This window comes from Pithys albifrons, chromosome 13 (assembly GCF_047495875.1).
Source record: "Pithys albifrons albifrons isolate INPA30051 chromosome 13, PitAlb_v1, whole genome shotgun sequence".
Lineage (NCBI taxonomy): Eukaryota > Metazoa > Chordata > Aves > Passeriformes > Thamnophilidae > Pithys > Pithys albifrons.
Window position 1 is genome coordinate 6,973,327 of NC_092470.1, and position 17,387 is coordinate 6,990,713.

General features: G+C 42.2%; 1 protein-coding gene across 3 annotated transcripts in view; it reads left to right on the forward strand.

Moving 5' to 3' along the window:
• The first annotated feature begins 1,512 nt into the window (after positions 1-1,512).
• THSD4 (thrombospondin type 1 domain containing 4) overlaps positions 1,513-17,387 on the forward strand; it is a 249,614-nt gene continuing 233,739 nt past the window's right edge. For 2 of the 3 annotated variants that reach the window (XM_071568247.1, XM_071568249.1), the window contains exon 1: positions 1,513-1,727. The gene's annotated coding sequence lies outside the window, so the exon portion shown is untranslated. The remainder of the gene's footprint in view (positions 1,728-17,387) is intronic. The other variant, XM_071568248.1, reaches the window with a different exon arrangement.

Here is a 17,387-nt window from a genome sequence, read left to right on the forward strand (position 1 = left end):
GAGGTAGCTTAGCTACCCTTTCTTAATGTTATAATGCAGCTTTTCTTTGCCTGTGAGAAACCTTTAACACACAGCTGTATACAGCTGTCTTTTTGCAGCCAAGATCTGCCATGGTGCCTACAAGGTGTCTGGAGCTGTTTGGGAGTGCTGGGCTGTGGTAATTGCCTCGTGAACAAACAGAGAAAAGTAAGTTTTCTGCGGTAGATCTTTTGCTTAGAGCCTGTTGGTGTACATGTACTTGGGAATGGACATTTTCTGGTGCAATGAATAGCACAGTCAATACATCATCTTTTACTGTTTCGGCTGTGTTCAAGCGTAACTGAGCCCGAAATGTTGCCAAGAAAAAAAACAACCTGTTTTGCTGTGCTTTAAAGCAAATGGGTTCACCTGGTTGGGCCAGTTCCAGCACAAGAATAATAGTTTTGTAGGGTTTCTAAAGCATAAAACTAAATGTTGCAATGAACTGTTGCCAGTAACTATCTGGTTCTAAGGTTTAGAGCTCATGCTGGACACTTTATTGCTCTGTGCAATAAAAATGCCCTTAGGGATCTTAGGTCCAGTACACTTAATATAAAGCAGGAAGAGAGACACAAATCCAGTTTTTTTCCTCAGACGCCAACTCAAAAGTTATCAAAAAAAGATCCTCCTCATAGTTGTTTGTGGTTTGCTTTCCACAGTGCCAGTGTACCACTGTTACTGGCTCGGTTTCAAATCTCAGACTTTTAAGCAAACATTGTCAGGAACACACATTATCTTCTAGCTGTCCGTATTTTTGCTGGAAGCAGATGGTCTTTGATCCAGCCAGTGGGCAGGGAGATGACAGTTGTCTCCCGTGTTCGCTTGTGGCGTCTGAAGGCAGCAGCACGGGGTGCGTCAGTGCCCTGGTCCCAGCCAGCGAAGGGCTGGAGGAACTGGGAAATGACAGGAGCACAGCGTGTCGCGTTCCCGCTGCCGGGGCCCTGCAGGGCGACTGCGGCGGCGGAGCCGGAGCGGCCCCGGCAGCGGCACCTGCCCCGGCCGCTCCCGCAGGGGTGTCGCGGGTGCTCGGCACGACGGGGGCACCGCTGCGTGACAGCCTCGGGGCCGCCACCGCATCGCGCGGGGACGGGCGCGGGGGGAATGGAGGGGGTGAGGATGGACGTGGGTGGAGATGGACGTGGGTGGAGATGAACGTGGGTGAGGATGGACGTGGGTGAGGATGGAGGCGGGTGAGGATGGACGCTGGTGACGGCGGGGCAGCCCCGCACTCTCTGTCATAGGCCGCCTTCCCCGCGGCACACCCGCGCACCGGCGCCGCTGGAAGGGGCGGTCCGCCCGCGCCCCCCCTTCGCCGACTTTGCCGCTGGACATCCGTCCCCCTGTGGACATCCCGCTCTGGAGCACGGGCCCGCGCAAGGGAGAGAGCGGACGGATCGGGACCGGGACCGGGATCGGGGCCGTGCCCGGTGCGCGGCCGGCAGGTGGCAGCAGCGGGCGCGCGCAGCGCCGTGCGCGGGCGGGAGCGCGGGGAGCGGGGAGAGGCTGAGCCTGAGCCCCGGAGCCGCCGGGAACCTGCTCGGGTCCTGCGGGGCTCCGGCATTCCCGGCCCAGGGCGCGCCGCCTCCCATGCGCCGGAGGCCGCGCAGGGTCTCAGCCCTCTCGCCCCCGAGAGCGCCTCGTCGCGGGGCGCCCGGACGGGACATCGGCGCGGAGCGGTGAGGCCAGGCCGGGCACGGACCCCGCGCCAGGTGGGCGGTGGGCGCCGCATCGGGGGGAGCGGGGCCGGGGCAGGGGTCGCGCTCGGGGCCACGGCCGCGGGGCTCTGGCTCTGCCCTGGCTGCGGGAGCGCGGTCTGCGCTGCCCCGCGGGGCTCCTGCGCCGCGTGTTTGGGCTGTGCAAGTAGCCATTTCAAAGCTGCTTCCCTCGCACGCTTGGTTTCCAGGAGCTGCATCCAAGGCTCTGCAAGGAGCTGCTTCGTTTTGCCTCGGTGTCCCACCAGAACTGCACGTAGTCTGAGCCCAATCCAGCAGTTTGTGCGAGAGAGGGAAAGAAGTGAACAACTTGCCTCACGCAGAATGCGTGTCGCAATTGTTCTTGCTTTGGGCCAGATCTTTTGGTCTGTCTAAGCACGGCGTGTAGGGCATGAACCGTGGTTGGGGTTCGCTGTCTCTCTTCACGCTTTCCTGCTTCTGGTTTTGTTACCATCTCTCCTGCGCTTAAATTGCAGCAGCACTCGAGCCGTTTGCGCTCGGTTGTCAGAAGTATACACTGTAGCAGAGAGGAATCTTGAAATACCTTTTCTCCTCCAGGTATAGCTTTGTATGTTTATAACTGTCAGTGTGTCCACACCTGTGTGCTTTATAGCCTTTGTCACACGTGCTTTTAGTGCATCCCAATGATTTTTTTCCAGATTCTAGAAACATGAACAGTTAAGAAAGTCTTCGGGAGTGACTTCCACACATCAATATGTGGAAGAAATGTTTTCTTTTGCTTCTTTTTACTGCCTGATAGTATTTGATCCTTATAAAGTGGATTATGCTTGTTCTCTACTTGCTATATTTCAAACCTGTGATCAGTCTACCTCGGCTATCCTTTATTTCAAGGTAAAGAATTCTTAGCTTTTTAGACACTTTCCTTGCAAGGGATTTCTTCCACATCTCTTGCCAGTGTCATCTTTTCTTAGTATTTTTTATTCTTTTACATTTTAATTAAGGAATCAGCAAAACTGAGTATCCAAGATTTCAGTACAATGTGGGTTACATAAGGATGATGTCTGCTGGCAGAAATGACAGATAAGTTGTGCAGCAATGACATGAATAGCCAAAAAAAGTAATAGAGATATTTGTAACTCACTGAGTGGTCACCTGTTATGGAATCAGTGTGGCTTAATTTTTTAATCAGAAACCCCTGTCTGAGCCACTAGTTGTTAGTAACTCGTTGAACTACAATGGTATAACGCTTAAGGGGCTCTTGATATTCTGTCATTCTGATGTGCATGTTTTTCCTGTCTTCTGTGGCAAGAGCAAGAACTGAAAATGGCCCAAATCTGACTAAGTTTAGTGCTGTTTGTGGCACTGCCAATTTACTCTGACCAAGTTGATCTACCAAGCTGTAGCTTGCCAATTCAAACTTCTTTCTGGTGTAAAATTATTAGTATTCTACTGGTTGGTGTGATCTGCACACATTCAGTATCATCAGGGATTTAAAATGAAACTTGATACTGCTGAAATTCCTTAGACACCTGTAATTCTTTATGCTTTCTTTTCCACCATCAGGGGATTCCATTTCCAGGGAATCTAGTGGGGGAGTGCAGTTAAGCAGACTGGGAGGAGAGACTGCCTTTCAAGCAGGAAAGTGCTGTAAAATGAGAATTTTCAGCCAAGTTAGAAATAAGAGGTCAGCTGGTGTGGGTTGTCATAGGGAGTCCTTCAAAGTGAGTACAGGTAGGAAATATGGATTATTTGTCATAGTTTTGCCCTGAACACAACTTGTCAGGTTTTAGTTAGGAGCAGGGCTAATTCCAGGTCATACTGATGATAACTTTAATCTGAAATAACTCCACTGTAATTGAAGGAGCATCTTTTGATTCCCAGATAACTCTCAGAAACACTTGGAGGTGTTGCATGGTGCAAGATTTTTGTCTTTTCACACTTAATACCGCAGGTTCACTCAGAACTCCAGCAGATTTAATTACAGAAGGTGAACTAGGTTGTTTCTAGTCAGTGATGAGTTTTATGATCTCAGTAAAAAACTTTTGCTGTAGAACATACTGAGTAACTGTGCTAGGTACACATGCCTTAAAGGAAGGCTGAAAACAAAACAAAAATGACCAGAATCAACTTGAAGACTCCGATTGGCCTCAGTGTGTGATTCTGTGCAGACAGTGACAACATAACAGCTGGGTTTGTACATTGCAGTTCTCTGTGATGTGACATCAGCAGTGTGATACTCAGTCTGTTCACAGTGGCAGTTGGACTGAAAATGGAAGTGAAGTGCTCTCAGACCCTCAGGAGGGATACTTTGTTTGGATTTTTTTTACTTTGAAACTCAGGTTTATCATGTACACTTAAGTTCAGTCAGAGTAGACACTTCTGTGGGCTTTGAGTTGTGCTGTTTGAGAAAAGGAAGGTTTGATGGTTAAGCACTTGAAAAGCCAGGGAACTCCAAAGTCAACCATGCATAAGCAATTTTAGCTGTGTCCCCTGTAGTGTTGTGTTATTATAACAGGCTTCAGGTTTAGAAGGTTGTTGTTCTTTGCAACTAGGAAAAAAGTAGAAAACTTACTGTGTCAGACCAGCTTCTAAAAGAGTTTGGTCCTTGATAGGACCTTGATAGTAGCACTTCTACCACTGTTCATAGGCGAAGCATTTTGTAGTTCTTAATTGTGAAATGCTTCCAGTGATTGTAGTGCTGTCTAGAGAATGGATTCTATGGCAAGTCTTGTTCCCTTGAGTAGGTACAAATACAGTTCAGTTATTAGTTCTTTTGTTTTCAGAAAACAGCTTTACCTGGTATAAATGCAGACTGGAGCATGACTTAGGTAACTGTAGAGCTAATTCAGTCGTGAATATATGTGGTTTAAATATATGATCAATGGACATGGTTGCATTGTCTATATAGTAGGTTAAGAGTTTTGCGTTTGAGTAACTTCTTTTTTCATTCAGGGTAATACTTTACACTAGATAATTCTATGTGTGTTAGATTTTTTTTTAGGGAGAATTCATGGTTAGTAGCTCATTTAGAAGATTAATTAAAGGGACGTTAAGCAGATATAAATAAAAAAGGTTGATCAACAGAGTGATCTAAGGGGCACTGACTTTGCCTCATATCTTACTCTGTATAAAGAGAGCAGAGCTGAAACCATGTGCTTCACTGTTGTCTGATTATTTTTTTGTTAATTTTTGTTCTTTGTGTTAGTTGACAATAACAGATTCAAGTTCCATAATTTAAAATGACTCTGTTATCTGCTCCTGGAATGTTTGTCCCACCCATTTTTCTCTTGGGGACTTGTGAGTGTCATGTCACACATCAGATTTGTGCAGCTTCTCCCTGCAGGGTTATGCCATTCCCAGAGATGGGTCAGTGTTCATAATTTTAGTTGCTGTTAAACAGTCAGCACTCGTCAACACCATCTTCACACATCTGTTACATATTTTTTATGTGGTGGTACCAAATGTTAAATGTGGGGCTTCTCCACAGGAACTCTTCTGGCACTAGAAATATGCCAATGTTGATACGATCTCAATACAGTCCTTGTGAGACCAAGTGGCCTCATGGGGTGGTTTGGGGATATTTGTGTGAGTTGCTGGAACGTGGGCTTCTGCTTTCAACATTCCCCTTGGCCTGCTCTGTGCTGCTGATCAAGGCTATTGGCATCTTGCTTTATCTCTGAACTTGCTCCTTTATCTCTGAACAGGTATGATAATTACCGGATGTTGGTCAACTGTTAAATTTCCTGAAGATAATTTGCATGCCAAGTGCTTTATGCTGGAAAAAAAAAGTAATTGGTGTAAAAATATTTATTGTACTTGAGCGTGCCCAGATTATGTAGTATGTGCCTTGTAGGTTTATTACTGTGTTTCTTCAAATCACAGCTCAAAGTCTTGCTTGTTGGCTATTTCACATCAGTCCTATGCTGCTGCTACTTGGCATCCCACTTCAGTATTTATTTTGGTCCTGGTTTTGGAATTTCCCTTCTCAGGAAGATTCCATGCTCCTTATATGGAAAAACTTATTTTTAAAAAAAATTACTTTTTTTCCATCAGTTCTGTAGATTCTTTTCTCAGTAAGTGCAAGAGCCACTATCTGTTTTATTTAAAGCTCTGATCTAAGAGCCAGTAGAGTCAAGGAAAAGGTTATCAGTAACTTCAGTGTCTTTCGGATCAGGACACTCCCATGTGATATATTTTTGTCATCACAAAGCGTGACCACTGATGTCAGCCTTGGGTTTACAGTGTTTGCTTTGACAGTACAAGAGTTAGTAACGTGTTCTTTTATCAGGACTTATACTTGTTGTAGAGTTGGTTCCTGGAACTTAAACCTTTGGAAGATTCTCTGGGTATCAAACCCATGATGTTTAAATTACAGGACTTGGTAGATAAAGTTCAGCCCTTTGCAGAGGAGCCACTTGTTCATGCCCATGATCCTTTATTTCCCTTCCTTTGAGACTGCTATAAACTCATGAGTTACACAGAGCCATATGTGATTGAGCGTAAAGAGAAATACAATTTTTCAGAAAACTACCCATTTTTAAATTGTATTTTTGTTGATTTCACTTTGCTTGTGCTTTTTTCTAAACCCAAGTCATTAAAATTCTACAGTAAATAAAAGAATACTCCCTTTTTGTTCTTCAAGGAATAACTGTGGTGACAACAAAAGATTCACCTTCTGAATTTTCTTTATCTTTGTCTGCGTTGTATTGACCTCTTCTTGGACTGGAATGAAATTTAGCAGAGGAACCTGGTAGTGGGCAGGTCCAAATTTGTCTGTCTATGCAGAATCAGGGCTGATGTGCCACCTTGGACCTTGCCTGCCCAGGAGGTGGGGCAGGGTCTGTCCTTTCTGACTCAGTGGCCTGGTGAGATAAGAGAACAGGACAAGACTGCCCAAAGTTAAATGTTTGTTGTGAGCCTAAGGATACCGTCAGTATCGCTGATAGGAGGAGTGTGGTTTCCTGCCTGTTGCCTTCTACATGAGTCATGATGTCCAGTGTGTTTTCTTTGCCCTGATTTTGGGAAAAGGATGGATAAAGAAGCCCTTTTTAAAAGCCCTTCTTCATGAAACCTGCTTCTTGGTGAAAAACATCTGTTGTGCTTGGCCTTGCTGGATCAGCACTTGGATATATGTGAGCATGGATACTACTCCCCCAGGAGGAAAACGTCACTTGGATACTTGAACATTGTATGACTAAAATCTGTAGTCCTGAATCAAGCGGATTCCCCTGATACTCCATTTGGATTAGCTGGAGAGAAGTGCATGGAAGGACAAACTTATCTCTAAATGGCAAATTCAGCAAAACTATTGACACTAATCTGAGGGTAAATGTTGACTTGGAAAGTTTTCAGATGTCCTGGATTTTTTTTTTTTCCACAGTCAAGATGATTGCTGTAGTCCTGACCTGGTAACATCAGACTATTAGTTGGTTGTATAATATACTTGTATTTTTGTTTGGTTATTTTTATCTAAAACATGTAGTTTCTACGAAAGTAGAAAGAAGAAATATTTTTGCTTATCAGATTGGCAAAGAGAAGCAAGAGCCTGTCCAATCCCACCCTGCATAATTGCAATAAAATGACATCCCATGACACAAGCTGCCCAAAAGGGTGATAAATTACATGGAATGGATGCAATTACTTAACCTGCCAGAAATGAAAGCTCTGTCTCAATTTCTTGTAGTTCCATGGTGCTGCATTTGCTGAGGAAGTGAGTGTGGAATAGTGGGGAAACTTCCTTGTGGATTTTCAGGATCTGTATGTGTAATTTGAGCACTTTACTTAACTAGCATCAGAATAAGGATTTAAAAGAATAGATTGGGTTAACCATTAACTGTTAATATTGTTCAGCTTTGGTGGCCCAGGAAATACTGTTTGTGTGTTGAATCACAGGGGTTAAGGCAGGATGTCAGTTTTGATTTTTTTTTTAGTGATAAGCAGCCATTAAAATGTAATTTCTTATATTCCTTTACTTCTTCAGACTTTAATTGTACATATTAATACATATTGCACACCAAAAAGATTGTCAATTTTTTCTTTCTTTCCCCTACCAAGTTCCGGGATTTGCTCACATTAAAGTGATTGGAGTACTTTTGTTGCTTCACTTGGGAATGTTTGGCAGAATCAGATTCAGATTTATTGCTTAGGCACTGACAGTGCTGCTGTAATTAATCAGTTTTCATGAAACTGTGGCTTCTGCCTGTATTTGTTGCTGGCCAAATTCATCACATCAGGGCTGAATGCAGAGTGATAGTTCTGAGCATGTTTGAAATTCAAATAATCATAATTAAGAGTTATTTTAAATAAGACAAAAATTCCTATGCAGTTTTGAATCATGAGGGCAAGGAAGAGCTGAAATGTCTTTGCTGCTTTCATACTGTTAAAATTGGACAGAAATGGTCATCTTCTGATGTCTTTTGAAACTGATTGTTATTTAACTGTGATTGTTTCTACTGCCTTGAAATGGAAGAGAAGGAGAAACTGTTTCCAAATGTATCCTGCTGGAATTCGAGGGTTCAGAAGGGTGGGGGTTGTTTCTGCTTTTTGTTTTGCTGTTTTCCTAAAGTTCTGTTATAAGGGCTTTTCAAAACTCTGGGCTTTTCAAAATTCCTGTTTACTCAGACCATACAGATGCTCTGTTTAACCAGGGAGCACAGTGTGAAGCAGTACCCAGAGAGGGATTCCATTTGAGTTGCATTCCTTTCATCAAGTCTTCACCCATCTCCTACAGTGAGTACTCAAGGAGAAGATTACAAGTCCCTATATAAGACTTTTCTGTAGACTCTGATTTAAAAAAACACCAAACAACTGAAACCAAAAGTGACATACAAAACTTGTTCCCCTTTTTTTCTAAAGATCACTCGATCACCTTTGCCACAGGGGCTATTTAAAGCAGCAGCTGAAGTCCACAGTGTTGGAGCAGCTACTTGGCTTTTTTGCCAGCATTTTGTAAAAGGCTGTTCTTGTTGTCTTACAAATTCAAGAATTCTCTCACTCACATTGTAAGTCCCCATTTTTCAGGCTGTAGATACAGGGATATTTTGCCTGAAGCATCGAGTGACGTCAGGTGAAGGTCAGTGTGCTGTCATAACCTGCCCTCAGGCACAAATCATTTCAGGCTCTACTGCCAAGAGATGACCTTTGATTTCTTGTTCCCTGACGCAGTAAGGGCCCTTCACTTTGCTTAGGCCGAGTCCCAGCCATGGTGGTGACAGAGATTTCTGAATTGTGGGTGGCTTTGATAAACTGAATTAGATTTGGCTTTTATTGTGGTCAGAAGAGAGAAGTGAAAGGTGAGAGTGGACTTCATTGTGACTTGCAGGGCTGCCAACTCTGAAACTATCCCTACTTAAGTACAGTTTCTAAACTACATCTGACCAACAGAGACAGTGAGCCAAGATGCTTATGTGTTAAAACCTTTGTTATGTGTAGGCAGAAAATAGTAACTTAGTCTGAAATTGTCAGTGATTTTAGGTACAGCCAAAGGGCTCTGTATGCTGTTGGTGGGCAGACTTGTATCATGGCAGTCACACTTTCCTGCTCTTGGTATCCTCTACTCCAGGCTGAGCTGGGAGGTGCAGGGTATAAGTATAATAATTTTGTCCAAGCTTCTGCGTTGTAATAATGTTGTGGCTACCTTATTGTGAATAAAGCAGTGTCTGGCTAATTGGGGAGGCAGGATACAATCACCTCTTCACTGTGCTGGGACTGATTGCTCTGCTGGTTTCCACTGTTTTGGTAAAAGGGATTTCCATTAAACTACCTTTCTTTGCAAGCCCATACAGGAATTATAGAGAAGTATGGCATTTCTTACTGGATTTTCTCTTCTACCCTTCTGGTTTTTGCAGATATAGGACTGGGTACTTTGTGCAGCAGCTCCAGTGAAGGACTTTACAAGTGGCAAAGTCGATTCAGCTCTTTCAGAGCCAGATTATAGAGTCATGTCATATTTCTACTGTCAAACAAACTTCTCTTGAAAGAAATAGCAAATTTACTTAGAGGCTGAGAAAAACTCAAAACTAGAATCTGGAAAGGATGAGTGGAAGTCGAAAAAGTGGGTTTAGTTTTTTGCATGACGCTGTTATCAAGGGTGACAAGGGCTGTTGGTGATTCTGCAAGGTTAGTATCTTTTATCTGTCAACCATAGACTCATTCTTCACAGGCCACTGGATGGCATCTGCCAAACTGTATATTTCCTAATAGGGAGATTTTAATCTGCAGCAGATGAAATGTTTCAACTTTGCTGCTCGGTGATTGATGGCCTGAGATTCCTTCAATGTATGATTATCTTCATGTTTTTGTGTCCAGGACTGGTATCTCCTGTAGGAGTGTAACAGTTTATGCAGTTTACATTAAATGGGCTGAAATACTAACTGTCACCCAGACCACCAGAGCACACGAGGCGTAGCAGCAAGACAAGATTTGTAGGATGTCTAAATTCCCTTTCAAGCTGATGGCATAAGAATAAACAGCTCCCACACCCCACCCTTAAAGGATCTTGCAGTTCAGTTTGAAAATGCAGGAGGCTGAAGGGTTCACCATGTGGAGGAAAGATCGATACAAGCATTAGGGTGTTTCTGGAACTTGAACCAAATAAAGACTTCAGGAAAATTGTGTTCTATGGCATCAGTCTCAGGGTAGAATTGAGAATGTAAATTGTTCCTGAACTGAGAGATTTAACATCTCTTCTGCTGTCTCTAATGAGGTTGAATCTTAATTTCTCTTTCTTGAAGACTCAATGATGGTTTTGTTTGTAGTTCTTACTAATAAAGCCGAGTAACAGCATTTTTCCTTTTATCCCCATTAACATCATCTTCCCACAGGGAAGAGATGCACCTCTGCAAATGTACCCCTTTAAGTGGTAAAGGCTTAGCACCACAGTTGGCATCTGATGCTGCTATCTTGGTTGACAGTCCAGTTTTGGAAGATTTGTAAGATTCTATATATATCAGGCTCAGTGGATAAACATATTGAATGTCTGTGTTGTTGTGCTGAAGCTCTCATCTAAATTTTATTGTGGATGAAAGCTAAATAGAACTCTGTGAAACAGTTCTTTGGGATGTCGTCTCAGCTATCCTGTATTTATTTGCATGCAGAATTTAATATTTGCAGACGATGTACAAGACAACTTAGTGCATTCTTTCAGAGATCCACTGATAGTTAATTGTTTGATGTTGGTTTAAGTCCTCTGGTATTCTATTTCAAAATTATGAAAAAAATACTTAATTTCACAGTGCTCTTGCAAGACCTCTCATTAGGCCTATTATTCATCATTATGTAGGAACATAAAAGAAAACAATAAATCTTCAAATTCCATTGTTGCATTTCCATACCAGTATGTGGGGAGCCTCACATCAGAGGGAATTTTAATGAGAAATAAATCAGAGTCTCATCATTCTTGTAGTATTATGTTATAATAGAGTAATTAAACAGTCTTTCATAACTAGTCCATTTCAAGATGTTTCAGGAGCCTGGACTCTGAAATCCATAATGTGAGATGTTTAAGGTACATAGTGAGCTGGTTTTCTGTCTCTCATCTGGCAGTTGTTTTCTGTATCGCCTCTTAGAAGTAAAGTACCCAAGTCCTGCAATTAGGTGTATGAAATTTCCTTCAGAACAGACGTGAGCAGTTAATTTATGTTTTACTCAGTAAAGGCACGTTCAGAATTTATCTGAATGCTACAGCATCTCAGCCCTATTTGTTTTGGACACATGTCACTTATTTTTCAGTGGTCCCCAATATCTATTGCCAGAGGGGTACCTGAGAAGTTCTACATCCTCGCATCCACACATTAGCCAGTGGAATCCTTGTGTTGCTCTCATCTACTGCAACTACTTAGCAAGTCTTTAGTGCCCAAATTTTCCCAAATTGTGCTGTTGCTTTAATCTTTGAACTCTTAAGAAGATGCTACACCTCTGTCCCTCCCTGCCCTGGGAGAGTACAGCACCTTAAAGTCATTGCCCTGCTCTTTCATGGGGGTTGCACTTATACCTGAGCAGTCACTTGGATTTGAGTGAAGCCCAATTCATGCGAGAAGTGCGTGATGGTAAAAAAGAACTCTCTTCTTTTTGCCAAAATAAAGCAGTTTGCTGCCCGCAGAAGCAAACTGAAGCAAAGAGGACTTTCATCATGTTCAATGTCTGTTATGAAAGCCCTGGTCACTTTTTTGGACATTTGTTAGGACAAGGTGTGCATCAGTAGATAGCCGTGGTGCTTTCTCTTCCAGTTATGGCAGTATAGAGATGTAGGTTCAAACACTTGTCCTTGACAACTTGTGTAGGAAAGGATTTGATGAGTTATTTTGGGATGTGTGCCCACAATAATCTCTATTAGAGAAAGTACAGGAGCCAGTGTTCTGCAGTGCAGAATCACTGTGGGATAGTCACTGGAATACCAAGAGCTTCTTCCTTTGCCACCAGAACTCAGGAGAGGGAGACGCTTGTTTGGTTGTGGCCTGGCATGTCCATTTATAAATATTTCTAAGTAGATGGACTAATAAACTGACACTGAATTGTTTTGCTTCTGTCTGTACTAGCAAATAGGGTTGGGTTGGATTGTTTCCTTCTCCCCCAATTGTTCTTCAATGTCAAAGTCCCATTCAAGTCTTGAGGGCATGCCAGCCTTTCTTTAGAATGCCTAACCCAAAGCAGAGAGCTACAGAACAGACAGAGAAATCTCTCAATTCCCCAGAAATTATTTTTATCCCATTTATAGTTCAGTACACAAAGAATAATGCTACTTGGAGTCACTGTAGCTGAAGTTTGAAATTGAATTCTAAGGATCTTAATGCTAATTTCAATAGATGCCTGTGTTGTATTTATAGATACATGTTCCAGTAGTAACTGTTCCTCTGCATAGGGTTTGACTTCAGAAAAGGATGAAGCATCTCTGACAATAGTGGATATGAATAGCTACCCAGAAGAGAAATATTTAGCACCCAGAAGAGAAATATCCAGTCAGTCTTGGCAAGTCTGTGTTCTCTCTGGTGTAACTGGAAGATCTACAGTGATCTCTTCCAAGGGCTAAGAAGGCTTTCATTAGAGGTTGGTTAAAATGTTTGAATAGTGGTTTGGCTTGGCTTTTGGAGTTACCCTGTACAGATATGACTTTATCACTGGTCTGCTCAGAAAGCATTGTTATTCCAAGGCATTACTTATGCAGGGAGATGGTTCCCACTGATACTCCAAGGAAAATATTTTGTTTCTCAATAAGCAAGCAAAGATTTCAAGTCTCTATCACGTACTCTCCTCCCTGTTGTGCTCTAGCACTGGCACCCCAAGGCAAACACAACAGAAGGAACTTTGTGAAAGCTGGTATTTTGGGATTGCATGTGTTCAGGTAGTACCTTGGCAGGGACACCAGTTTTAAATTTTCTTAATTTTTTTTAAGAACTGTGATAGATTTAAGCATTCACCTACTGCTTAATTTCTTAGAAAATCACAGCTATGAAGTTCATGGGTTTTGTGTTAGAAATGTTTCTGTGGGTTCACAGAGCAATTGCTGTCACTTTATGTCCTGTTAGTGTGAATCAGCTCTAATTTAGAGAAAGGGCAATTTCACATGAATTTTTCTGATGCCATGCAGTAGGTTAATGACACACACATCTATTTACCAGTAAATGAAATGCTTCTTTCAGAGGGTATGCTATCAACAGGAACATTTGATCTTTGCCTGTGTATGCTGTTGAAGGTTGCCTAATACTCAGACCAAATAAATTATTCTCTGAAGCACAGCCTCCTATATTTTGTTCATTTTTTTGGTATGTAGAGGATATTGATGCTTTAGGCATGCACTTACAATGTTTATTGAACAGTGTGAAAATTAATTCTCATGGTAAGGAGTTTCAAAAAATGAAAAAAGAGACTTGTGTTCTGCCAGACAGGTATTCTCATTAAACAGACGGCTGAAAAATAATGTTTCCTCTTTGCAAGAGGAAGGTATTTCCTAACTTGACAATAATTATGTAATATATGTGATTTTTACATAATGAGAGGGGTGTCTCCCATCTCTGTTACTAAGAAATAGCTGATTATACTGCTGAAATATGCTGTGTTTTACTTTCCTTGTACATGTGCCTTCAATTAGCTTTGCTGAAATATTTGTTTTCTATGACCTTTTCAAACAGGGTGTGTTATAACTCTCTGAGTGAGGCTGGTGGGTCCTCAGTTTTCATGCAAAAGACAGTAGGTCCTCAGAACCACCATGTAAACTCCAGTTAAATGCTGTTGGGAGCCTGTGCTTTAAAGGCACAGACTAAGAAGGATTGAAAGTTAGAAGCTTTTTTTTGATTTCAGAGAGACAATTTGTGTTCTGAAAACAGCTTTTATTAACCACGTCATGAAAGAAGCATAAGAAAAGCTCTTCTTTGAGGTATTTGCAGGTAAAGAAATTAGTAGAAAGAGACTTTAGGAAATTTCTGTTATTCCTAGTTGTGCTGAAATGCAGTTATATGCTTTGCATTATCAATATTGTTAAGACTTTAATAAATAAATAGACTTACAGGCTGGCATTTCATACATAACCCTTCTCTCAATTAAATATTTCCATCCAGGGCATTCTGACTCCCAGTCACAGCAGACAGTTTAACCTGAGTTTCCACCGACTGGAGAAGTTTTCAAAGCAGTATATTAACAGAACCTAAAACACTCTAGCTACTTACAGAAGAGTGTTTGAAAGCAACTTGTTGAAAACAAATTTGTGCTGTTACTGCTCATTTTGGAGGCAAGACTGTAGTTGTTTAATTGTAGCAGAGTTCACACACGTTTGTTTCTCTTGCTTGTCATAACAATGAAGGATTAACCTGTCTTTTGTGCTTACAGAGATGTCAGGTATTTTCACCCAACATTTAGGCTGTTAAACATTTTTTTATTTGTATTTTTCCATATCAATATCAGATTAATGTTGATCAGGATTGTGGAAAGGTTAACGTCACAACCCTTGTTGGACCCTGAATTATGTTGTATTTTCTTCAGCAAAGACAGAAGCAAAGTTGTTTGAATTGTGGCACCCTCCAGCATAACAATATTTTTACAGGCAGAATTTGCATTTTGGAGATGGGTATTTTGGGAAATCGTGTGTATGGTCACTGTTGCATTTCACCAATGCTGTGGTCTAGATTTTCAGAGGACAACCAAATGTTGCAGAATTGGATGCCAAACAATTGGACTACATGGTTTTACCGCTGCAATACAAAGCAATGAGCTGAAATTGCTCTTTGAGAAGCGTGACATTGCTGAATGAAGAAAGCTCTTCCCTTCTACCTGAAGGGAAGTTCTGGCCAGGTGGAGTTTGGTCTCTTCTCCCAGGCACTCAGCAATAGGACAAGGGGGCACGATGGGCTCAAGCTCTGCCAGGGGAAATTGAAGTTGGAGATCAGAAAAAAATCCTTTGCAGAGAGAGTGCTCAGGCATTGGAATGGGCTGCCCAGAGAGGGGGTGGATTCCCCATCCCTGGAGCTTTTTTAGACTGAGATTGGCTGTGGCACTGAGTGCCATGATCTGGTAAAGGGACTGGAGTTGGACCAAGGGTTGGACTTGATGATCTCAGAGGTCTTTTCCAACCCAATCGATTCTGTGATTCTATGAAAGGGACCAGAGTTTCTGCTTGCCCCAGGATGGCCCAGAACCTCCCAGTTAGGGTTTTATTTTGGCGCTGCTGTGTAGGAGCCGCACTTTGCTGAGGTGTTGGCACCGTGACCCACACGGGCTGGGGGTGTGGGGCGGCCACAGGGAGGGTCTGCAGGGAGGGTCTGCCCCGCCCGGAGTGCGCTGAGTCACCCGCGGGGCTGCCAAAGCAGAGGAGTCCATGGGCTGCGGGCTGAAGACAATTATTTGCATTTGTGAGTGTAAGAGGCTTCATCATTGCTCTGTGTAGTACAGTTACTGGACCGTGTGTGTGAGAGATTTTAGGCAAAGAAACAAAAACTTCTGGAGCTTCATCAAGCTTGGCTTGGAGACAGGCACTGAGCTTTCTGGGACTGCAGTAGTTCTGGACACGCCCAGAAGGAGAGCTTGAAAGTTTTCAAAGCATTTCAATGAAACAGGCACCTTCAGGGTTAGGTGGGGTAACTTGCAATTTTAGTTTTAATAAAGTGTTTGCTCCATGCAAGCACCAGAACTTTTCATCAGTTATAGTGCTAGATTTCTCTGTTATGCACCTTTCAGAGACAAGTGTATGTTTTAATGTAGTTACTGAGCATTTGAAGAGATTAAAACTGGTGGTAGGTGTCAACAGCTGCAGTTCGAGCTGTTGCATGTGTGCACAAACTGTGTAGCCAGATAAACCTGGCGCACTGCGAGTGCTTTATCAAAGTCTTGTGAATGTGGTGAATTTTGGATGCAATCCAAAGGACTTGCACTGAACATGATTTATTAAATGTGAACAACTAAACTAACAGATACACTATACCAACATGCTAGGCAACAGATTCAAAGGCAATCTTAAAGGGCATAATAGTTTTTAAAGTATTTTTAAATATTTCTTATTTATTAACACACGTCCCCCCCAAATACTACAAAAAGAGAGCTTTTTTGTATCAGTGGAAACATGACTTTGGAACAATGCTCAAGTTTTGTAGCTACTTCAAGTTGCTATTGTCAGTAGCTGGCAAGATACATAATCTAACCAGAAAGATAAATATTGAAGGAAATTGGAGTTGGAATGATATAAGTCAACAAGGTAAAGTAGGCTAAAAGCTCAAGCATTTCTGAACTCGGTTGAATTAGCATGAGTTTCTACATGATGTATCTCACAGCCTTGTTGTGAATTAAAATAGAGGGTCTTAGATTGTTTAAGTAGGTATTGTATTATGTGCACGTTAAGACATTTCTGTTACAGTTAATACATAGATGTATGTGAGTCTATGTGAGTTGACAGGACTTATAAGAAGTATAGGTTGATGCTAAAATGACATTGGAATTCATGGAAGTGAAATACCGTCCACTCTCAATGCACAAAGGGTATAGTCACATGAAAAACTGCATGTGAGGAGTCCCGTGATAACTAAGAGGTTAGGATAACTAATTCACGGGCTCTCTGTGAAGTTTTCAACCTCTTTGTAGGAAGAAGTTCTTGAAGATAATTAGACAAAGGGGGAAATGTTACTGTTGGCTTTCCAGAAGACTTTCTCCCTCTTTTCCAAACTTTCTATTTAGCGTTTGTGGTGCCTTTCCAGATAATTCTATGTATTACATCATTTAACTCTTTGAGAAATCTCTTTTAGTCCATATCAGCAAATTTCTATGATTGTCTTATGAGCCTACTAGATTATTTTTTTGCTGCTGTTATCCATCTCTGCCACTTTTCTGAAATCTGCATTGCAATTGGTATTTTCATTTTCTAAATTCGCTTAGCCAGAGGGCTGCACTGTGTGACTACAAGTGGGCAGCTGGGCCATGTGAGAAGACCCTGCAGGTAACTGTGAGAAAGGGGACCTTAAGCAGGATCCTTTTATTCAATCTCATTTGCTGTGACCTGATGCCTGTTTTATTACATGCAATGAAACACCTCTCCCTTTGTTTGTCATCCCATGGTTGTTTTGGAGAGAAGGTTTGAATTCTTTCCCATTCTGTGGGATGGTTGGTTGGTTTATTTGATGGGTTGGTTTGGGTTTTCTGAGGAGTGTGTGGTTTTGTGATTTTTTTTTCCCCTGCCCAGTTTCACAGATTTTGTTTTCATCCCACTTGGAGGTGAAATAG